This window comes from Leguminivora glycinivorella, chromosome 11, assembly GCF_023078275.1.
Source record: "Leguminivora glycinivorella isolate SPB_JAAS2020 chromosome 11, LegGlyc_1.1, whole genome shotgun sequence".
In the NCBI taxonomy this organism is placed as follows: Eukaryota; Metazoa; Arthropoda; class Insecta; order Lepidoptera; family Tortricidae; genus Leguminivora; species Leguminivora glycinivorella.
In genome coordinates this window covers 16482539-16508325 of record NC_062981.1, presented here as the reverse complement: position 1 = coordinate 16508325, position 25787 = coordinate 16482539, and the positions used below count along the sequence as shown (strand labels likewise).

At 35.9% G+C, this 25787-nt stretch overlaps 1 protein-coding gene and 2 non-coding genes across 3 annotated transcripts in view; 1 reads left to right on the top strand and 2 right to left on the bottom strand.

Annotated features, from left to right (window-relative positions):
* Positions 1-2356, bottom strand: part of LOC125231386 (zinc finger CCCH domain-containing protein 13) — a 177401-nt gene extending 175045 nt beyond the window's left edge. Inside the window, exon 1 of the mRNA XM_048136830.1 lies at positions 2167-2356. The gene's annotated coding sequence lies outside the window, so the exon portion shown is untranslated. The remainder of the gene's footprint in view (positions 1-2166) is intronic.
* Positions 2357-4774: 2418 nt separating this feature from the next.
* Trnay-gua lies at positions 4775-4862 on the top strand. Its single transcript is given in 2 exon segments — positions 4775-4811; positions 4827-4862. It is a non-coding gene; the product is annotated as a tRNA-Tyr (tRNA).
* A 337-nt stretch (positions 4863-5199) lies between these two features.
* On the bottom strand, positions 5200-5281 carry Trnas-uga. The gene has a single exon. It is a non-coding gene; the product is annotated as a tRNA-Ser (tRNA).
* Between the last annotated feature and the right edge of the window lie 20506 nt (positions 5282-25787).

Below are 25787 nucleotides of genomic sequence, written 5' to 3'. Positions count from 1 at the left end.
ATGTGACCATACCATAGAAAATTTATTGGTAAATTGCACGAGAATGAAAAAAAAAGTTTGAAATTTTCATATTTTTCTTATTATTCGGCCGCCATCTTATTTTTTTTATAACTTTATTTTTTTATATTAATGAACGCTTTAATACAATACGATAGACACCCCAACCATCAAAATCGGTGCAGCCGTTACGATTCTATAAATTTTTTAAAATATGCGGCCGCCATTTTGGAAAATGTCCGCCATCTTGAATTCTAGTGGATGAAAATCGTGTTTCCTCGGATGAAAACGTTTGTATTGGTCCCTAGGATCACTGTGCAAAGTGGCTTGCTTTCTGCATAAAGTGCAGCTTTTGACCATAATTTCGCCGTAAGCCCTATGACTAAACGGAGTTGTTTTACAATCGCTCGCCCGTTCAATAACTTCGCTCGCTATTCGCTATTCATGTACGTCTCTCAGTAGTTCTTAATGTTTAGTATTTGCTGAAAGATGGCGCTAATTTCAATAGACGATAACACGCTGATTATTTTTGTGTAACTATTTAATTCATTCGAATTCTGACATACTTTTATATGAATAAATAGATACAAAGTTACATTTAATCATCAATTTAAACCATTTGTTACTTGTAATGTTTCTTATTTATAACTAGATGAAGTTGTTCAGTTACATGGTTATTTTGAGTACATTCAGACCGGGAGGCACCGATAGCTATTTCTTCCCGAGAGGATCTTGTACTTTTCACTCACAAAAGTCTTAGGGCCCCGTCTATACCTATTATTATAGAGAGTTACTGTCGAGTGTCGAAGTAAAATGTGTAATCACAGTGCATAGACTGCCATCTCTTGACACAGGCTTAAAACTTTTGAACCTCAGTTTTGACAATTTGGCCTATATTCTTGATATAGCTTGATATGTGTGAATGTCAAATATTAATATTAGCGCCATTTCGTACCCCAAAGGTGTAATGCCATCTAGGCCACCGTACCTTTTTCTGTGTGGTACTGTGGTACGTTTTTTTCTTAGAATTTATCTGTCTATACGGAGTTATATATGTCTTTGCTATTATGAAAATGCACCGTCAACCTTTTGATCGTAGTATCGTAACCTTTGAAAGTAATTCTCCCGTCGACGTGTACCCTAAAGGTAGACTAGCGTGATGAGGAGCAATTTGCATCCGGTCAGAGTGGGAGGCCGAGATTTTACCATTATTCTCATATTGGTACGAGGCAAGTTGTGCAATCCTTGAGTCCTGGCAGAGGTGCGTTTAAACGTACCTGATCGGTATGTGTGGCGGCGGCGGCGGCCGACCCTGCTGGCCGAGCCGCGCGCTCGAACGCAACTCCTTCGCCAGGCCCCTTTCACGCGCGCACTCCGGACCATCAATCGAGTAGCGATCGAGTTAGATATATTCTCTTGTTCTCTGAACGAATTCACAAAGGCTACGCTATATGTTTTGTGCTACGGCAATGTATAAAATGTTGTGTAAATTTCCATACTATCGTATTAGGATGCCCTGTTATTGATAGTTTATGTGTATGTAATAAATAAATAAAAAAAAAATAAAAAAATTTTTGCTCTAAAACACGAAACGCAAAGGGAAACTGTAGCCACTTATTTTTGTCATAAATATAAAGTACCTAGTCCTAGTATTGAGCTAGTGAGGAGTAGTTTTTCTTTATTTATTCCATGTTCATTTTAAACTAGCTTTTGTCCGCGACTTCGCTCTTGTTAGAAAGAGATATTTAAATGGAGATAGTTGAAGGGATGGAGAGTGACATAGGCTTCTTTTTGTCTCTTCCTTCCCACTTCCTTAAAATGGGGGACGACGACGACGGAGCGAAGCCGCGGGCAAAAGCTAGTTTTGTTATAAATGCAATGAAATTGCGTGACTATCACGTGTCACCTTTTTCAATTCAGAATGATAATGCAACATACATGTACCCATGAATAACAAATGCATACAATTAAAAAGTGTTGGCATTCCTTTGTTTATTCCAATTTAAACTGTACGTCCTTGTGCAGTGCCATGATTACGGCGCCCCGCCGCCGCTAAATGTAAATTGCTGAATGACTCCAACTCCCAAGGCAATGTCACGCGAACCGTAATTTGCCACATGACCGTTCGCATACACGAACATTCAGGTAACCTTCGACCTTAAAACTCACCTCATCAAAACATCTGCACACTCTTAAAGCAGTCAATCACATTCACAAGTATAACGGAAGACACTGCCGCTTTACGCCTACCGTTTAAATTGACATGTTTCACCCACACATGGGCGCGGGAAAAGCTCAGACGAGCCCCTTTTTAGTGATGAAAAGGGTTTTTTCATTGAGAACCGTCGTACCAGGCTCGGCCGAGGCAGCGAGCGCGCGAGCCGGCGCGCCGCCGTACTTTGACTGAAAGCGCGTTCTGAGCGTCGAGTTTTTCGCGCAGGCGTACTTGAAAACAGGATCGGTTGGGCTAAAAACTTCACAATCCCGAACGGCCCAACTCCTGTAGAATCCCTCCTGAATTCTATACTCAATAACAAGGTATTTAAGACCTATTTGGAATGATTTTCCTAGATAGTTGGCTTGTTTTTGGTGGGACATTGCGTGTGCCGCACTGCACACGCTGTATGTGTTTGACAATAGTGGCTCCAGCGGCTGTGTTCTGATGACGTCAATGTGCTGAAGAAGATGAACGCGCGCTCATCTGGAAACCGATTGTGAAAATACAAAGGCAATGTTTACGTATTTACTCCATCCTTGCTTAAAATGTTAATACATACCCTCGAAGAGCGTTGGGATGAAAATAGCGCCTGCAATTTTTGTTAATGCAATGACGCGTAACTAACTTTGAATTTTGCTAATAATTAATAGCAGTATATTTTAGTCATTTCTAAAATTCCTTCCAATTTTTACATTCTTACAAAGTAGGTATAAGTTTAACTAAATGCGAATATCATTCTAAACATAGCATGCAATAATTGTAGTCTTAAACCACAAACAATATAATGAAATAGTCGAAAATAGCTTTACACATTGTCGTCGAACTATAGTTTCCATCTGTGTGAATCCCGGAATCACAGATACGATAAGGTATTTTAAGGTGACTATTTCCGTTCCATTGTTTGCATACGATCGGTCAGCGCACTTGAACCGTGTCTAATAAAGAACCTAGCTGGGCGTCGTTCGAAATAGAGTGAGCTTAGATTTGGAACTTGTTTTTGTTTGTTAGTTCGAACACAGAATATATAATAGTACAAGTACAGAAGGCCCACTGCTTTGAAGTTCACGAAATGCCGCCTTTTTAAATGCCTACAAAATGATTACAAAGAAAAGTACATATTTCTTAAAAAGATTTTCCATCATTAGATTATTCTGTGTTGACACACTATACATCGATTGACGTGAGATATAAATAGCTATTTGATAGAATAAAGCGTACAGACAGCATTGAAACACAGATTGTTCTGTTAAGAACAAACGCCATTTACCTACCCACCTATACGACTGAAATGCACAGAATTAGGTATAGTTAAGCCAGAATGAGTAAGTAGTTAGGTCAAAAAGTGTGTCCACATGAGAGGGCATTGCTTGGGCTGGTGTCCCTCTCGCACTCACTGACAATGTCAACATTATTCAGTGACGTCATCACTGTCATAAATTGGGGATACCAGTCAATTTGCAAAGTTACTACCAAATCTACTAATACCCAATTGAAGGTATTTTTTAATTATACAAATCTTTGATTTATTGGCATCAAAATAATTACATTATAATTATTTGCCGATTCTTTAAAATATATTATCGAAATCCTTGTTTGAATATAACACTAAAATAGTATTTAAGAAGTTATAAAGTCAGGTAACCTACAGATAAAAATACTACTACTATGGTAACCTCATTAACACTGGCCACACGTGCGAGAGAGACACCAGCCCAAACAATGCCCTCTCATGTGGACCGTTTTCGCTAGTCTGATACGATCACCTTTCTATCTCAGTGATAAGGTTCAATTTAGTATGGCAAACAATGTGATTGCGCTGTCCCCTGTAAAGGTCTTTGCTAAAATGCTGACTGCGTTTAGTTTACGATGCACATAATTTTATTATGTACCTTAATGTACCTACTTAGGTACTATATGCTTAATACGCAGAATATAAATGTGCATCCATAACTATTTTTAAAATACCGATACTTAGCGGTTGCAATGATACAATTGCTACATATTAACAAACAAAAGTACCTAAATGTGTTTTTTATTTATTAAATCGCTAGAACAACAACAACAACAACATTTGCGAGAAATTATACAGCGTGTGTATTCCATATGGGCGCAACCCTTAATAACGATTAGTATCGTACCTAAGGAGCCTAATTACATGTTTTTTTTTTAATAGATGATTTTTTTTCATATATTCAGCACGCAATGTATCATGTCCACATAAATTAGCGTACCTACCTAAACGTCATTACGACATGACGTTTATGTCATGTAAAATTAAGTTGAACGGCGTACATTGCTGCTTGGTCTCATTAAAAAAAAACTTACTATCAATTAATAACACTTTAACAGAATGTTTATCCTATACGATTCGTATGATCAGATACTATAACTGGATAAAATATTCGCCCGTATGTAATTCACACGCTGTATTACGTATAATCATAACAATATTAATGTAACAATTAGTAGTAGCTAGAGCTACTTACTATCTTGAAATGATGTCATTAAAGTTGTGTAAGAACACGGAGAGCGTACGATAATTTCGCCCTCTGTTAACAACCTTCGATAGCTCAGTTGGTAGAGCGGTGGACTGTAGAGGTATATCACTGTCATCCATAGGTCACTGGTTCAAATCCGGTTCGAAGGAATCTTTTTGTTTGTTTCTGCATTTTTTTTGTTTTTTATTTTTATATTAATTAATTATTGCGTGACTTCCATACGTCGGTAATTTTTTTTTAGATAAATAACAAATACGTACTATTAATTATATATTAAAACATATTCAGCTCAGTATAGTTATAAAAATACTTAATGAAATAAAATTCAGAAGACGCATTGTCCAATGTGCAAAAATAAAAAAAAAATGTTATTTAAAAAAAAAGGAATAATCTTTTATCTAAGCGATAAGAGTGCAACATTTATGCAAATTATGTTTTTATTTATCTGTTGTATAATTTATCATAAAAATAAAAATACAAAAAGAACGCTGCGGACAGGATTCGAACCTGTGCGGGTAGAACCCAATGGATTTCAAGTCCATCTCCTTAACCACTCGGACACCGCAGCTGATAAGAGGGGTGTCGAAATATCTCACCGCTTTCAATAAACCTAATTCTATGGTTTTCATGGTTTCTATCACTTACAGCAAAATCTCTAGTATAACTTTGCAAATATTTTTAGTATCATACAATCAAATTACGAAATATTCCAAAATTCAAGTACATACACGTATGATAAAGTGAACAATATTGAGAGCGACAGACGCTTTTCTTGGCTGCAAGTAATCCCGAATAAATAAAATCGACAATAGATCCGAGATCAAACTGCTTCTAAGTGCTGAAACGTCAGATAGTTTTCAATATAGCAACAAAAAATTAAATAATAAAATTACAAACTATCTAGTGTGTTTGCTCACTAGCTTAGTGTGACTGTACGTAGTTCGGCTAGTCGACACTAGGTGTCGTTAGTGATCATGGTCCTAGTTTAGCTACTCGCCCCTAGGTGGCGCTAGCAACCTCAAATGAGAACTTACCAGTATTAATATATTTTATTGCCATTGGCGATACACAGAGGAAACGCCGCCAGCGTCATGGGGTCCATCCAAAGAGTAGTATAATATGGTCCATGCCGCAGTCTGACCTGTTGGATGGGGTTTTCTTTTTATATCTGGGGTATTTATGTAGGTAAGTTTTAGTTTGTTATTTAGTTTTATTTATAGGTTTAATTTTATTTATAGGATTAATTTTAGTTTTCATGTTATTGTTTTAGTTCTTACTAGTTTATATGATTTTGTGTTAAATTTATTAAGTAGTTTTGTTACCATATATCAATAAATTATTTATTGCCTAATTCATAAATAGTATTGTAATTGTTCTGTAAGTCATTGCCAAAATCTATTACTCGTAATAGTATTGCCAAGGCATGGTTATCTGTTACTTGCGTAGGTGTAGTTTTTTATCTACTTATCAAAACATTAGGTACCTACTTTGTTGACATAAATTGAACTTGTAATGTAAAAAAATATATGTTTAAACAATCTTTAAATCAGGTTTTCCGTGGAATAGAATTTATAAAATTTTGTCACAGAATTAATCAAATTGAAATTTCGCCGATGCTGTTACAAAGCTTCGACTCCCTGCGATTGGAAGGGTCTTTCTTTTGTAGGAAGTACGTTTCCGGTACTTATAACCTGTGTAAGGGCCGGGGCTCAGGATCGTTTCATCCACTATCCTGTTTCGTCACCTTTTTAAATGGTATCCCATATTGTCACTCGTCACCACGACCACGTAAGTATACAATTCCTAAATCGTTATCTTCCTATCTCGTCCGCATTACTATTTTGACTATAGTCTTGAGTTAATCATATGTTTTGTTAACTTGTCAACTTGTTTTACAAGACTTCTTCTGCACTTTTCAATATTTTTGATGTAGGTACCTCCATATATTATTTACCTACTTATGTAGATTATTTTTTTCAACTGAATTTTTTTTGCGCCTGATAAGCGCGTTTTCGCATTATCCGATATCGGATGTAGGACCGATATCCCATACATTAAAAGCTCCATATTGGATTTTTTCTATTGAAATACTTCCGACATCCGTTATCGGATAGGATAATGTGAAAACGCACTAATAGTGATAATGATTAAACTCCACAAAACTACAAAACTAAAACACTTGACACATTATTGTCACACAAGTTTATAAAAAAAATATATATTTTTTTTTTTCAGATAACGTACATCCATATATTGTTAGTTAAACAGAACACTTAAAAACTATATTAGTAAACTACCTAACTAAATACCTAAAATTAAAATTACATTTTTTTTGGCCGTGAGAGTTGTAGGTCGGTATATCGGCGAAGAATATCCGAATCCCACCTCTCTGCTATCATTCTCAGAATACTATTTGAGCTCGCCCTCATCCGTAACACCACTGATGCCAGTATGCATGCGCACTATGGCATGAAAGTCATCTACACTAGCATCGGCCAACATTCCAGAGGCGCTATAGACTCGAGGAAGCCCAAACAGCATTCTCAAAATGTTATTATATTGGATACGCAGAGTGTTATAGGTCTTCAGCCTGAAACTGGCTCACAGGCCGCACGTATAGAAACTCTGACAATAAGCTCGAAATAAAGTTAGTTTCACTTGAGCACTACATCGTGCAAACCTGTGCGCCAGCATCCCACCTCGGACAGACAACGCCCTGCGCTCCCGTTCAATATCGAGATCGTCTTTCAGGTCCTCGGTCACAATATGCCCTAGGTATTTAAAATGTGCGACACGCTTCAAAGACTCCGCTCAACATTATTCTGGGCGTGTAGGCTGGACACCTCAATTTACCCCTGAAAATCATCAATTCACTTTTGGCAGCGTTGTATTTCGCATAAATGAATGTAAAGTACGGTCTGTCTAAATACATATATTTGTAAGTCACGAAATGGGATTTTGTACGGAGCGGTCTGGAGCCAGTGCTGTTAAGACAGGGCGCGATTCTTAAAGGCAAAGGCCGGATGTATTGGATCGATGAACAAACTAATATGCTAAGTGCAACTAAACTTACGACTGTAAGCATTTAAAATGTGACTTTAGCAACATTTTGCACACCACGAAACTAGGCATTGTCTGCTGGACATCATTAGTAGAAATTTCATGTAAGTATGACAATGGGTAAATGCTCGTCGAAGTTCTCTTGATGACTGAACTTTGGGTTGTTTATCAGATTGTCCTTTTTTTACTTACCTAATTAATACCGATCTACAGCCTGATCAAGCCAGGGCCAGGATTGCGTTATGACTGCCGCTCAGCACCAATTTTGACTTGACATGATAATGTGTAAGTGACATAAACGTCAACGAACTTCATAGATAGTTGATGTGTTGTTAAAGGGTTATGCTGATATTTCTACTTTTCGTTAATTCAACCTCTGCGTAAAGTTTAAGTCAAACACCACCTGTGTGTGTTCTGAAGTTATCTATAGACATCTTTGAGTTTATCTTGCAGAATATTGCTCAAGGGTTGAAAAACACTAGAATTTCGAATATATTTTAAACCTTTCCGATTCTCAATATTGTCACATTTGTCACGCAACGCAACAAGAGAAACTCGATCTGTATTTCATCGCCACCATAGAGGTACTATATTGTAGAGGAGACTTGGGACAGAGAAGATGAATGAACAAATTTGATGCTCAGGGTGGCTAGCCGAATGGCACAAACGCTCACGAAACGCTCACGAAACGAAGCGCTAGTAGATATCTATCTCTATCGCGCTTGCGTATTGGCGCGACAGAGCCAGCGGTGTATCGCTTTCGTTTGGCGTCGGAGAAATGCCATTCGGCTAGGCACCCAGACTAGAGTTGCGCTTGATCGTTCACTGAAAAGATCGCTCCCAACTATGTAGTACGATCTACGAAGTGTACTAGTTCGTTTTTTTAGGACATTTAGGACAGTAGGACACCGAGAAAACGAGAGACAAATTGTGCATATGGCGTACAGTAACGCTCGCTCGTATACTAGCCGAGCGGTGATTGGCCGTTTTCGCGCGCTCTCGGTCCGAGTCAGTCGATTCTAGTTCGGTTCTGGTCGGATCAAACGGATCGCTTTGCTGTCATTGTCACTTCTCGGCTCTTCGCTCCTTTCGCTCCCATTCTGTTACGTGTCTTTTGTACTATTAGTTTATGTACTACACAGTCTACACACAAGCCTAGCTCAGACTTTTAGTTGAGAAAGCGTTATTATTATTTGTTCCAAAAAACTAATCTTATTGTTGGCTGGGTCCATCTGTAGACGGTGTTCTTACCACGTATCCATGGATACTGGTGGACAACAAAATATCCCGACCAAATTACGTAGGTAGGTTTCTTTCAACCCCTTATTTGCCAAGAGTGGCACTGAAGCTTTAGTAGTTTCATGTGTTCTGCCTACCCCTTTATGGGATACAGGCGTGATTGAATGTATGTATGTATGTAAAAAAAGTCTCTTTGCATTAAAATATGTGAAAAAATAAACCCAACCGCGACATACCTAGTAGACCGATTTTCATGAAACATGGCTAAGAACACTCCCGACAGTCCCGAATAACTCAGCTTTCAGATAAAAAAAACTAAATCTAAATCGGTTCAGCCGTTTGGGAGCTACGATGCCACAGACAGACACACACACACACACAAACAAACAGACACGTCAAACTTATAACACCCCGTCGTTTTTGCGTCGGGGGTTAAAAAAACATTAAAATGAAATTTTAATTTTGCCGTATGTTTTGTCGAGCATACGCAGAGGCCACATCTATATTAATTACTATATCTATGGTCGCCACAGAAAGATACATCTCGTTTTCTATTCGAGGAATCGCGGCTAATATGGTAGCGGAAAGTGACTGCTTGCCATAATTACTGGTCGTTAATTATAGCTGCTTTTGACTTATTTACTCGTATTACCTGATTTAGAACGTTTCTGATGATAGGTGAATTACGTTTTATGATGCTTCAGAACGATTTTAGTTAGCTATTATTGTATTTATTATCAATATTATTCTTTTTATTTATCTTAATTTAATATTATTATTCTCTTTATTTATTTTAACTCTTAAGCTTGGCTGTTTAATAATATGGTTATAAAAGTAAAATAAAAAACCACTTACAAAATATATAAACACATTATAAAAAAACCTAACCTATTAGGGTGCCGCCAGCAGCGGGGCAGGGCCCAAGCTGCCGGTGGTTAGGGCTGCAGAGAGAGGAACCGTCGAACTATCCGCGCCGTGTCCAAGATCACCGCCTTCTGCATCTGGCCCTTGATCCAGCCACCTAGCGAGAGTCTCTTAAGATGTTGGTCGTTGACGGGATTCGTAATTTCATACTATCAGTTAATCTATACTAAATTATGCGACTAAATCATGTGACATTTTTTGTCAACCTGTACCCCTCTACAAAATTACATAGGGTAGCAAAGAGTCTTACTTCTTAGAGTTTGTAGGCATTCCCATGCTACGGTGGTGACTGCTTACCACCAACGATAGGGTAGGGGAGAGTCTGGGACGCAAAGTTACCACCTCTTAAAGCTCGGCCACACATGCGCGTTTTGATAGCGTAGGCGGAGCGGTAGCGGAGCGTCAGCGGAGCGCAATGATAGCGGTGCGCCGGACGAACGCTGGCGTTGCGCCCAGCGGACGCCGGCGGGAACTAACGCAGATTGCGAGCATTCCGCCGGCGCACCGCTATCTTTGCGCTCCGCTGACGCTCCGCTAACGCTACTCTATCAAAACCCTTTATGTGTGGCGGAGGCTTTAAAGTTGTAGTCGTTCCTAAGCAGAGTCGCACCATAAGGGTTCCTTTTGTACCTTTTTCGTACGGAACCCTAAAACCATAATTAATAACCGATTGAAGTTATTTAGACAATGTATTAAATTATTTTTTTAAAGGACAACAGTAATCCTAATTAAGTTGAACGTTTTTCCCAGCCAGGAAACAGCCTGACCTTCACGGTATCAGTTCAATTGTATGAAAGAGCTCAAAACAATGTGAAACTAAACTACAAGAAAACTGTCTATTCACGGTTTTTTCCGTAGTAAACAAACACTTAACTTTTTGTGTAGCGCGGAAGGCGAGACTTTTCACAGATAATGGTCACTTATTCGTATTTTCCACCGGTATGAGATTATTTAAATTATCCTACCTACGTCAAATAAGAGCGTTTTTTGTTGTTTCTATGATTCATATACTTACCACAGTTTTTTTTATATCTTCCGATCCGACTTATTATAAAATATTAGTTTGATGTAACAAAAAATAAAACTATAGGCAGGTACAGTCGACTACAAAGAGATGTATCCATTTTTTCACCTTATTACAATGCAATAAGGTGAAAAAGTGTAAACATCTCTTTGTAGTCGACCGTACTACGACAGCCGGGGCAGAGGACGACCAAAGAAGAGATGGCAGGATGACCTCGACGTATTTTGCAGCGACTGGCACGAGCGGGCATCAAACCGTGAGGACTGGAGAAAGGAAGGAGAGGCATTTGCCCAGCAGTGGGACACCATATAGGCTAATAAAAAAAAGGTACTAAGACGGGCCTAACTTTAAGGCGATATATTTCCGTAGACGCTGCGCGCACTCGTTTTTTGAAGCCGTTAAAAACATAGGAAAACGCAATGGAAAAATCTGAAAACGATATATGTTAAATTTCAGGATCTGGTTAGTATGTTATGGAGTTGAACAACATGAATGTTACAACTTCGCTCGATAGAAAATGACTCCAAAGTTACCTCTTCTTTTAACAATAAATCGTTCCCATAGCTAGGATAAAAACTTTTTTGACTTGTTTTTTACTTCAATATATAGGTAATAAGATTATCTAGACGAATCTGATGAGTTTGTGCGGGTAGCATCATTAAAATAATATAATATTTACCAAATACTACCAAATCCGCAAAGGAAATATGGAACAACTATGAACCCAATTTTAAGACCTGTTACTAATCCTGTTTTAGCAAAAAAAAAATTTTTTGAAAAAATTTTTAAATCGAAAACATTTTCGATGGCACTTATGGCCTCTTCAGTCGCGCGGCGGCGCTTTCAGAGGATGGACCTATGTCAGTTTTCTTCGCGTGGTCACGTGTCATTGAAACAATGGGGAACAAAGCTTTGAGGAGGCAGAAAAAATAATTGCGTGCTAGAAAACAAATAAATAAAGAAAATTCTAATCAAAGACTGTGAAAAGGGAGGAAAATGATAATTTATATATACTCGTAAGTATTTCATTTTCATATGATGTTATCAAGTGACATTTACGATATCTAAACATCATAGATTTTAGAAACCCCTAGATGACGCGTCTGTGACGTCATTACAGCACAACTTTCCCACTTGGAAAATATATGACTGATGTCCATTTAGTGAAGAAACTTAAGTATAATTTTCACAAAAATATTGACTTGTTAGAAAGAAAAGACGGCGGTAGGTACAGTATTGATTGAAGATCAGGTAGGGTAGGTATTTCTGTCTTTCAAAATTTGGTATAAGGTTAATTAGATCGTGCTACCCTCCGTCTATATTTTTTCTGTGTCTATGCCAAACATGTGGCCAGCCTGACAGAAATTTTGTTTGACAACTATCGCCATTTTTCCACAATAGTTAAAAGATTTCAGTATTTTAACTTCTCAATAAATTTTGATGAAAGTCCATAATCATACATTGATAAAGCTGGACATTTTTTATATTTATTCATTGTGTACTATTTGGTGGGTATGATTATGGTACTTTATATTTACAGATATTTGTCTAATTTGCAAGATCACATGAATCCTTCAACAAGCTGTCTGACTCCTTTGACAACAGTTGATACTTGATATGAAGGATGTATATCTAGATTCCTAAAGTTTTTTCTTCTATTTTTGTTTCGCCTAAAACTCTTTGATATAATGATCAGTTGGCCTAACGATGATATGCCCTAATTGTGGTTGCTCTATTCAGTTTTGGATGAAATTTTTATGTTTTAAAATTTTGTGTTCTAATGTTAATTGGCATACTCATTAGTTATACTAATACAGTTTTTCATAAAAATTCATTGTCATAATTCTTGTTCGCCCTAATGCATTGTATGGCCTAATAACTTTTACTCCTATAGCGATTTCAACTAATATTATGTGTCCTAATATTATGCTCCTACTATAATTTTGTAGAAGAAGGTATTAGATGTCCTACTTGTTAGTGCTAGTAGTACTATAGCGTGATTTGGCCTAATAATTTGGTTTAATATTTCCAATGTAACTTAAGCCACGTTTGCGGCAACAAGTCGGTTTTGTGGTTGTCGCAGTTCTAACCTAACCCACTTTTCCGACAAGTCGTTTCTTTAATGGTCACAGTTCTAACCTAACCCAATTTTGTGCCAACGAATCGATTTCATGGTTGTCGCAGTTCTGACCTAACCTAACCCACTTTTCTTGCAACAAGTTGTTTCTTTAATGGTCACAGTTCTAACCTAACCTAACCCACTTTTCTGACAAGTCGTTTCTTTAATGGTCACAGTTCTAACCTAACCTAACCCACTTTTCTTGCAACAAGTTGTTTCTTTAATGGTCATAATTCTAACCTAACCTAACCCACTTTTCTGACAAGTCGAATTTGTGGTTGTCGCAGTTCTAACCTAACCTACTTTTTGTGGCAATAAACACACAACAACAACAAATAAGTAGTATAGTATACTGGTTATATTCAGGCAGGCGACAATTCAGCACACAAATTTAGATTAGTTAGTTATGGCACATATTATAAAGCCTGACATGTTTTAGAACAATTAATATGTGGCCAATCATTATTATGCGCATTATATTATATTAGGCTAATACATATGAGGCGAAAAGAGTTATGGAATAATAGTATAGATCAAACGTTTTTATGATCATAAATTTTATTGCAAATAAAATAAGGCCTTTTAAGTAATATAGTAATAACAAATAGGGCTAATAAAGATTAGGCCATCCAATACACTATGCCAAGTATGATGTTATGCTAATTGATTATTAGGTTACATGCCCATTAGGCCAAAACGGTTAGGCGAAGTGATAATAGAACAAACGTTCTTAGGAATATAGAGGGACACCCGATATGAATATACTTGAGAATTCAAGGTAGGCATAGAATGGTATTGATACTTTATTTTGTGCTGGGTTGTATTTTATTTGGAGGTACGGTAGTGGCGGTAGTGCCCCCGCCAACACGAGTCAAGCGAAGAGAAAAGCTGTTTTCTTAAAGCATTTTGTCGTTCTTCTGAATCCTCGAATTTTGGGTCTGGTTTAAACCAGATAAATATAATTGTCAGGATATGATATCAATAGCAACTTTATTAAGTAGACAAAGTTTTAATTGCATAGTTTTCATACTTTTGATTTTATTCATATATTAAAATATAAATAGCATAGATTTCATCAGTGACTGGATGTGATTTCATCATGTTTGAATGATGATCATCATTGATCATGATGACCTGCTATTAGTAGGTTCATAAACAACAAGAATAAAATTCGAATCTTTGGCATGTATTATCATGTAAGCTTAAAAGCTTTCAATATGAAAATGAAAAAGCGTTATTTATTCACGACTGACAAAAATGTGTATTTTTAAACAACAGTGACATGACATAATACACTTTTTACATAAAGTCTATGGTCAAAGAAGCTGAATGACGGTTACTGTGTTCTGTTAACAGTATGTTTATAAGAAAAAACTTCTACATGAAGTAGAAAACTCGCCGAGATGTTAATTTTTCCCCTCCTCCCTTCAGTTTCTCATATATTCATTTTCAGTTTTTTTTTATATATTCAGGAAAACCGTTATATACCTACTTCTCTTAAACATAATAACTGTAGCTTTTAAGCTACAGTTATGATATATACCTACCTATGTTATATACCTAGGTATATTTCCATAAAATTCTCTACACAGTATTATCTTTGCAGGTAAATAGTTGTAACTCGTAATTTTCAAATTGTGCTCCTATTTACTATGGGACTAATGCTGAAAACGCAAAAATATATCTTTTTTATACATTTCGACTGTCATTATACAGCTCATTTCTATGGAACATCCAATTTTTTTTTCGTGGTTTCAGCATTGGACCCTTATTAAAACTTGTTCATAATGACCTCAAAAGTCACTATGCAAAGTTTGAATGGTCCTTTTTATTTCACCCTGTCGATCTATAGCTAAGTGCGATTACTAAGAAGTTTCGACGATGGCAGTTGGAGAACCCGAAAAAATCGATAAAATTGATTGTAGTTTAGGTACGTCCTTAAAAGCTCCGACAACGCTGACCAAACACACTGTAACTATAAATCATTAGTATTACTTACACAAATTTAATGATGAAACCTAATTAAGAAAATAAAGGCGGTGATCGTTTACCATCAGGCGATACAGCTGCTCATTTGCCTCCTATTTCATGAAAAAACTAAGAAAGCCTAGTTAAAATACGGCGATCATTGTACTGCGATCCGTCTGTGTCATGCTGCCGCGCGAATTTGAGTTCCCGCTTGCGACAAGCGAACAGAGCCGCGCGGGCGGGGCGGCCCGGACGCCGCGCACCTCACCCCCTTGGATTGGTTAGTTTGACAGATCATCTCGCCTTAACTACTTACCTATCAAAATCAGACCAAAAGAAGAAAATCTAATATACTGTCATATTATTACTATTACGTAATTAGTAACATTTAGTTAATATAGTGATTACCCACAGAGACTGCTCAATAAAGTATTTAATTTTAATAGCATATTACATATTGTTTTATGGCCTGTTAATTTATCTTTGTTATTACCTAGGTACTAAATTACCCATCCTTTCACTTGTAACAGATAAGTTAAACACTTTCTACAATGTTCTAACAGGTAGGAATAAATCTGTCAAAATATTGAGCTTGAAACGTTCGCCATTACTAGTACAAATAGCCAATAGTTTAAAACGTTTCTCGTGCTTTAACTTTTACTGCTGTAACATGGGCGTTAGGAGAGACATATCGTAATAAGGACGGTTAAGACGATACGGTAGGGGTCAATTCTCCATACAAACGCTCTCGGCTATTTCCTTCCTGCTTTTTGAAGATAGAGCAATGATTTTTTCAACACAGATTGTTATTATTTTTATCTGTGTCGGACCGTTTTGATTTTTTTGATATTCTGCTTTTTAAAGACTCTAGAGCCAATCAAAAATATCCAAAAACGGCCTTTTTCATTGCGGCGCAATAAAAGGTGTGATACTCAAGATTGGTAACAATTAACCAAAAAAGCTAAACGGTCTGACATAGATTATTTCATTGTTATTCAGAAATTTCGTTCCGATTGATAAAGTTTTGAAGGGGGAAAGAGTCGAGAGCGGAACCTCGATTTTAAAGATTTTTTTGAAATATCTTTTGACTGAGTTGTTCTTAATGAACAACTTTTTTTCGATAAATCTAGTTAATAAACCTTTTATATTTGTATGCAACATTGTATTATCAGACGCGTCAGTGACAATGGCTAAAGGAACCCGGGGATCTGGATGGGCTAACAGGGCTGCACGAGCAATAATCTGTTTACATGCGTCGAAAGATTTTTCCAGCTCAGGGGACCGATTGTTGAATCTCGAACGCATGAATTCGCCGTTCGAAAGTCTGTGGAAAACAACGTAATGCCAGGGGTGGCTCACTCCGCGATTCTATCGCCGCGCTACAAGTACATGCTGGCGGCCGCGAGTTCGCGGCCTAATCAGGGGTGGCGCGCCTTCTCACGGAACGCAGGTTTGCACTTTCTATTGTTACTTTACATCGCGAGTTTATTTAAGGATGAATGCGATGTCCGCGTGTGAATGGCTAATAATGCTTAGATAAAAAATCATGAATAAAATAGGACAATATTACACAGATCTACCTACTATTGATTAAGTCCCACGGAAAAGTTCAATAAGGCTTGTGATGTTAAGACTTAAACACAGTATTTATATATTTCTATATATATATGTACCTAGAAAGTACACAAGACTTGAATATAATAGTATAACATTTTATCTGAGTTTTAAATCGATTTAATCCACAGGCAACCCTATCGTCCGACGCTGCGCACGTGCGGCTCGTTTCTTTGTTAGAATTTTGTAGGCATTTAAAAGGCGGCATTTCGTGAACATCAAAGCAGTGGGCCTTCTGTACTTGTATATATTCTGTGGTAATGCTACGACTTTCGAACGGCGAATTCATGCGTTCGAGGTTCAAAAATCGGTCCCCAGGAGTCCAACTTATAGTGTTATCGCTTTTGACGGAAGTCCCACAAAACAACGCATGTACTTTATATTATAAAGTTGCAATTCTCAAACATTCTAAAAATTGTAATTCCTGCCATTTATGGTGCTCCTACCAATATGCGTCTGTCTGTCTACGCTTTATCTAAATGATAACATTGATAACTGAATTACATCCTTTGAAGTGAAGTGAAGGTACGTGTGATATTTTCCTGGTGCATTTCATTTTACTTCATACACCTGTCTTCAGTTCACTAGTCTGGATGTAAGCAATAAAATTGTAAAACATAAAGTTTACACGAGTTAAGGACAGACGGACGGACGTAAAAACAAAAGTGGGTAAGGTTAGGTCGTAAAAGGTGCATTAGAGTCGCTTACTAAATGTAAACAGCTCAGTGTACAGGTGGCGACTAAAGTGCTGCCATTACTACCCGATCCCGACATATTATTGGTAGGTTTTTTATATGTATGTACTTATATGACATGGAGTGTAAGAGACAGCGTGTAATCGACATAATTACATATTTACGTCTTTGTAACCTTAATTTCGCGAAATTTGCTCTAATATGTTATACATCCAGTTCCAGTAGGTATCTTGTCATAAAATAGCGTAAGAAAATAAGTAGAGCTTACGTTACGTACCTACCTAAGTTAAGAAATTTCCGTTCATTTATTGAAATGTAAATTTTGTTAAAGTCATGTTACACATTACCACAGAATAAGTACATATTAGTACAAGTAACACTACTTATAAAAATATTGCTGACTGTATGGTACCACTTGTGTGCTCAATGTTACCTCGGGTCAAATCGTGTGTATATAAAACTTTAGGATCACACTAACAGACTAGTTGATTCTATCCTCCATGCACTTTTACCATCAACCGTTTTATAGCTACTGCGTGAAGGCAATTTAAAAAGTTACTAGCCCACAGACAATAAACATAGACGTTTTAACGAAAGTGAGATAACGAAACCATAGAAAAAAGATTTCTAAAAGTTTGGTCTAAAGTATTTTGGCGCCATGATAAAGCTATTTCAGGTAGGTTTTTGTTTGCAAAGGACAATAAATAGATAAAGTTATACGCAGCAGTGGCAATGTTGAATGAGTTGAGTGGTTAGGCGCCATTTTTTTATCGGGTCCAGTCGGGATTATGACGTCATAGTGCGCGTGCCTTTTATGATAGTATTTTGCTTACGCGTATAACAAAAGAACACCAAATGAATGGCATTACAAGAGGCCAGAGACAAAACCGTTGCAGTAGGGTCCGTCTAACAAGAAGATTGCGGCGTCTTGGCAGGGACAATGTATGGAACCGCTATATTTGCCAAGTACTACCTATAATCCGCAAGGTTCGAATTGTTCCAAACTTGTCATATAGGTACCTAAGTATTTTGCAAATTCGGAATTGTTAACATTTTAGGTATTTATTTAGGTATAAGTACTAAAACCCAGATAAGTAGATGCACACAGTCCTGAATGCTGAACTGACTGCACCTAGTACCTATCTATGTGTAAGTACTAGCATTGCGTCATCAATTTCAGCGTTGCAATCTAAACAACGCAGTTTATTATCATAGTTTCCGTTTTACAAAGGAGTCAGTTTCGCACACTTCACATTCTTTTCTATAAAAAAACGTCCTAACTATCTGGAATTGTCAGGCACTTACGACCTTGTGATCATTGACCGTAGTCCATATCAGAAAAGGACATAACTGAAGAAAATTTTCCAAAACGTTTAGTCATTTTTCCAGTAGGCACTTACTTAGTTCGTACTGAAAAGGACTTATGTCTAAAGGCACGGTCAAGAGTTTACGTCGTTATGCCGAGAGAGGGCGGTGTGCGTATTGACAGGTATCCACTTTCCTTCCTGCCTGCGTGAATGCGCCCGCGCACGCGCGCTTCCCGAAAACAATCGCCTGTCGTCATTCGCCAGATCGGTGTCCGGTGGACCGTTGAGGTTGATTGTTTTCCTTCAATATCTTTGCTCGTTTTAAGTAAAAAAAATTGAAAACTGTCAAAAAAATATTTAACAAGTATCCACTTTATAATTTAATAGATAGGTATGTACATTACATGTCATATGCAAACTATTACATAAAAAAACACATTAAGGGTCACTTGCACCACCGAAAATGGAGGGTTAAACCGAGGTTAACCCTAATAAATTTTTAAAGATAATCCGATTTTCGGACACCAAGTTCCGATGGATTGCAAACCATTTACAACTTGTATGTGTGTAATGTACTTGTTTTACAAAATAAAATACTTAACTAGGTATATTCAAGATCTAGTAAAATGAAGTAATTTGAATAAATGTTGCTCGTAAAAGACGTCATTGGCGATAATTAGTATGCATTCTATAAATAGCCACCTATAAAAAGATCGGTTCGAGAATAAACAAGCGCATTAAGTTAATCGTGTTTGTTAACCCAATTAATGTTATCTCAATGAGACAGTTACGGGTTAAACACGATAAGGTGATTAATAATATTGATTTTAATTATTTAACTATTACAGCTCATTATAGTCATATACTTACACTGTATTTTTTGTTAGGTTTATTATCAGGAACCACCCAGTACCTATACCGCTTCATGTTAAATAAAATTCGATTACTTAATTGAATTAATTAGATTGTGAGGACCTTATACTATTTTTCACCTTAAATGAGTTCGGTTACACTTCCAGAAATTCTGAAATACGCATACTATGTTCGCAAAATATTTTTTTAAAATAATTTATACTTTGACAAAAAATGATGAAAAATATTTTAAAACTATATTTTTTATTTATATTGCATTATCAGTGCTTATTAAATAGATTCCATTAAATACGAGAGAAAAATAATGATTACTTTTAAATAAACGATGTTCTCCGTTTATTTTCCGTTTCGTGCATTGCGTTCCCTATTTAATAATAAAAAAAATATTTTTCTCTCATTTTCTATGAAATTTAGTTAATAGACCTTGATAATGCAATATATTTAAGAAAAGTATAGTTTTTATATATTTTTTCTTTATTTTACGCAAAAATGTAAATTAGTTCGCAAGAATATTTAGCGAACAAATACCTACCTAATTCAGAATTTATGGAAGTGTCACTCACCGAACTCATCTAAGGTGAAAAATAGTATAATAATAACGTGAAAATTAGTGTCAAATGTCTGGCGGCACATGTCAAAACAAATAACATTACACTGTTATTTATACAATAAACATAATAAGCCGCGTGATCAATAATTTCACCTAAACTTTACAGATTGTTATCAACGTTGCTATGAAATTAATAATGTATGGATGGAGTGAAACGAAGTAAAAATATAACAAATAGCTCATAATAAATAAGATTAAACTGTGACGTTATGACGTCCACTGCAACATTAAAACTGTTGTTAACAGGTAGACAGGAACCAGTTCCGATAATAGCCAATTAATAAGGGCGCCAAATGCCAACAGAGCACCTGCCGATGCCGCGTCTATTTCGATGAACGCGCGTGATGGTCTGGGAGTCGTCTTGGGTAGGCACAACTTCAGAATCTGTTTTAAATATGGGCTAGGGAATAGGGATAGAATAAATGCTGGGCACGGTTCAGCACGCTTGGATGTTCGTAACTCAGCTATCTAATCTAATAGTGGCTAATTATTATTAGTTATATATATATATTACTTTTCCTACTAAATACTACTCTGTATTTAATTAATATACTAATTAAGTAATTCATTGCCAAGTTTGTTTTGTCTTTACGCGACTGGTGAGGACAGTTGGCATTTGATATGACCCTGACATAATCTTCACACGGACCTACGTGATGCGTTAATTATTTGCTTATCACATTATTGTGTTAATAATTTATAACCTGCAGTTTGTTTAATAGTTACAAACGTAACCAAAACGTTACGGTAATATGTGAAAATATTAATTGACGAAGCCCCGAATTTAAAAAAAAGGTGAGGGAAAACTTTTGTCAGTCATGACTCATGACTATTATGAATCTCTAGAAGAACTAACCAAACTATCGATCCTGTAGTTTATAGTCTTTAGTTTACTCGTTATTTTAATATTATTTGAATAGCATAAATGCGATGTTCAAAGATATCTATATAAAACATAATAAAGTGAAAATAGTATTTTATACAATCGTGATATAATACAAAGCTTTTCAGTCGAGTACCATGTTTAGGCCACGAAGCTTGCTGAGTGGCCTAATAGTACGGTACGAGAGTGAAAAGCTTAGTTATATCACTATTGTATAAAATACTTTTTTTACGAGTCATCATCTTCATCATCAATGCACGGAAATATCATCATTCATGCAAGTTAAAATTAATGTTGATAGCGTCGTTCACCTTTGTATCAACATCGAATTACCTAGCAACCAATTGTTTGTAATAACCGTCTCTGATTGGCCGATAACGCGACAAATAAAAAAAAATGTATTTCAGATGCAGAAAAATTTGCCAGGTATCGCAAATTAGTATAGAAATTGTATGGTGTTCTATTTTTGAAATTATTACAGTTAACTTAAAGTCAACTATAATAAGATTACATATATTATTATAGTTGAGTCGGAACTGCCATAGAGTATCCAACACTGAAAAGTTCGCACTTATAGTTTTGTCTGTGGTGTCCTAATTGACAGATTACAGTCGACGAGTAGAAAAATATAATTAAAATCTTCTATTGTGTAGGTTCATTCAACTAAACTGGTATACAAATCATTTCACTTGCAAATTGATACCCATAATGTCATTGCAAAATTGTTAACTTTGATGAGTTTAAGAAATATATTTGTCCAAAATGAGTCGATGACATTTGCTCAATACCTGAGTTAAGCTAAGGCCACTATTTTCTACTATACAGTCATGTCAACAACAAATGGTTTAAACTTAGTAAATAATTGAATAGGTACGTGACAAAATGCGTAATTTTGATATTATTAAGACAGGTCTCACGAGTAAACCCACACAGACTACGATTAATTGAATTAAACATTAATGAATTGTCTTAACGGATTTTAAAATTATTGGCGCTAATTTTGCCGAATTCCGTTTAAGGGAAACCAGTTTGAGAATCTTCTGGTGTGCAATAATTTAGGTGCCAATAGTTTCCAAGTTAAGATAATTATTTTAACATAATTGATATTAACTGATACATAGGTACATACATACATACATTCACGCCTGTATTCCATAAAGGGGTAGGCAGAGCACATGAAACTACTAAAAGTCTCAGTGCCACTCTTGGCAATTAAACTGACTGATTGTGTCAATTTACAGAATGACCTTAACAGATTAAGTAACTATTGTTTAATTAATAACCTGTATTTAAACATAAAGAAGTGTTCAATTATTACTTTTACACGTAAATGCAATCCTATAATCTTTAACTATACCATTGGAAACCAGCCACTTACTAGAGTTACTGAGGTTAGAGATTTAGGTGTATATTTAGACAGCGAAATTCAGTTGGTGTCACACGTTGATAAGATAACATCTAAGGCTTACAAAATGCTAGGTTTCATTTTTAGGCAAAGTAAGGATTTCAAAAACCCTACGACGCTACTTCTATTATATAATGCATATGTAAGGTCAAATTTGGAATATGCATCTACAGTCTGGAGTCCTCATTTTTCAGTACACATTAATTCATTAGAAAGAATTCAAAAAAAATTTCTTCAACGTATGAAGTATAAGTTTCAGTCCTTTAAACCCGAGAATTTTGAGTCCCTTGAAGTGCGAAGAGAAAAACGTGATGTAATTTTCTTGTTTAAATTATTGAATAATTTAACTGACTCAGAAGAACTATTAAGCAAAGTCTCATTTAAATGTCCCACGTATCGCACACGTTCCACCGCTTTATTATCTGTCCCATTCAGTCGCAAAAAGTATGTCAACAACAAATATCTATCAAGAGCCTGCAATACATACAATAAGAAGTTTTCGAAAATTGATTTGTTCCAGCTTAATTATAATAGATTTGTTTCTGCCATTAAACAAAATTAAAAAAAAAATTAAATAAAATAAAAGAAAAAGAAAATAATAATATTAACAAATTGAGTTAAATTATATCTTCCTTTTATACTCAACGTTAAAATTAAATTGATGTTGCCATTGTATAACGTTAAATTTATGTTGCAATTGTTAAGTTGTTTTGTGTTAAATTGTAGATTTGTATATTCATATTCATTTCCAAATTCTAAATTTGTGATTGAATACTTTACTTTACTTTAATCATGCATGTAAAACTATTTATTCCTGCTTGTTGAAGTCAACTTTTTATTTTTATTTTACTTGTATTATTTTTCGGAGCAAAGAATTCTGTAATAGCTATAAGTGGAAACTGTTTTGGCTCATGAGTTAACTATGTTTGTTTACCTTAATGTATTATTATGTGCTGTATGTTTCCCAAATAAATAAATAATAAATAATAAATAATAAATAATTAAAGGGTTGAAAGAAAACGAAAATTGTGACATTGCAGTCATTAACTGATAATCGATTTAAATACTAGTTATTTTTTTTATTGAAACAAGGCTATTTTTGCAATTTTAACTGATGAACTCTGAACTCGATAAGTGTCCGTTTGGGATTAGGTTACTAAATAAATACCTACTACTAACTGCAAGTAGGAAATAAAACTTTGGAAATCTTGTCCGTAAAAGTGGCGGCTGGTGAAAATTTCTGCTATATAGGCAACACTGATAAAAAAACCTCCCTTAACCTTAGGTATTTTATTAGTACCTAATTAATTTTATGCAAGCCGGTGGTAATCGGCTTCATGGACTAGCCACTGCTGATAAGTAGACCAAATCCAACAAAGGGATAATCATAAATATATTAGAGGACTTAATTCAGAGATTTAGTTAATAGCGTACCATTAACGATATCCCGATGGAGAATAATATCCATTTAAAGCCTAAAGTGTGTAAATTATCGTCGGCATCATAATTCCATATTATCACTAAATACACGTTTTATCGTAAGCCCTCTTTGTCATGCAACTTTGTTCCAAGGATTCACTTATATCCAGTAATTGCAAACGACACTTTAAGTGTTGGCTGTCCATTGCAATTTTGTATCAATTTTGCATATTTAAGAGCATTTAAATCGCATGTAAATATTTCAAAACGTGTCCAACGTAATGATCGTGCAAATGTGTTGTTGAGAATCGGAATGTAAGAGCGAATCGTTGGGAAGCACGCTCGATCGCCTCCGTATCGTACCGAGTCGATTCCAACGTGCAGTGACATCCGAATGACTTAAAGCTGATATCTAGAGAGCGGATTTCAGGTAGCGTTTTTTAATATGGATTAGTGCAATTTTTTAAATACATGTCCTGTGGTTTATAATAAAGTATATCTATTATTATTACATCACACACCGCAAATGATTATAGAATGACTTAAAAAGCTGATATCAAAAAGTTATCGGAAATTGGTCCAAGACATCACTTTCGCTTCGTTATCGAAACCCTTAGTTCGTTATCACATTATCCAATCCGACATCGGATGTAGGACCGACGTAACGTATGGGTTACAGGCGCCATCTTTGATTCTTTCCATTGAAATCCTTCCGACATCCGATATCGGATCGGCTAATGTGAAACTGAAAACGGACTTAGTGTCGCTCTATCATTCTTGCATGTTAGCGCAATAGTGGGGCCTTTTCAGAATTTGGGACCCCTCAATTAGCGTAAGTTGTTAACAAAAATTAACTCACTGTCAGTTTGTGACGATAATTAAGCATGAAATTTCAATAAAAATATTGCTTTTGTGTTAGGTAATTACATAAACTTTAAGCGATAAACTACGTTCAGAATGTGAAAAAAGTAAATTTTTAGACAGATTTTATGCTTAATTGTCGTCACATAACTGACAGCAAGCTAATTTTTGCTAACAACTTTTGCTAATTGTGGGGCCCAAATTTTGAAAATGCTGTGTCGTTTCGTTAGGCAGTTGGCACCCGGCTCTGGTGCTCATCTGTGAGACACCACAGCCGGAGTTATCACACCGCTGTGGGCATCCACGGTTTAGGGGAACCTCTACACGAGAGAAAAATGAACAAGTCCTCGTGTATGACGCTCGTACTTGTATTGGCAAGGATGAGGTACACGACACGATATAACCGCTTTATTATCTCGATTCAAACATCATGAGTGACATTATAATGACTATCATTATGTTCTCGGTGTACGTTCGAATCGGTTTGTATTGTATATTGACGATAAATTACGTTACTTGAATACTTTTGAGACGTTTATAGGTTTCGCATCATTGTGCCAACATTTACTATCACGATGTACTACTTATTAAAGTGGCATATTTGCTATACCGGTACCTACGTTAAAATAATTAAATGCCAAAAATAGTTTTATACTAAATTCGTTTGGAATTTCCTTAAAAAAATCTAGCATTGGTTTGTTTTACTTAAAACTTGTCTATGCTTGTGATACTCTTCGAGTTTTATGGGCATCAATAGCTAAACAATATTTAACCTACAACTAGGGAACAAATCAAATTATTTTATTGAATATTTTTTGATTTGTTCTTTTTTTCAAGTAGTCACCTTGTCGTTTTTTCTTTCGTGATATCTATTTAAATTTATAATTTTTAACCTATTATTACTATTTATCTTACATAAGCAGGTAACATAGATAATATGATATAAAACGTACAGTCACGTGCCAATACTCACATTTGTAGTTACCAGCAGCAGCGGCTGGTCCGTGTCCATACAAGACGATTCCCTCCAGCTTACCTAAAATTAATTACTAGTAAAGTATTACCTAATGTTA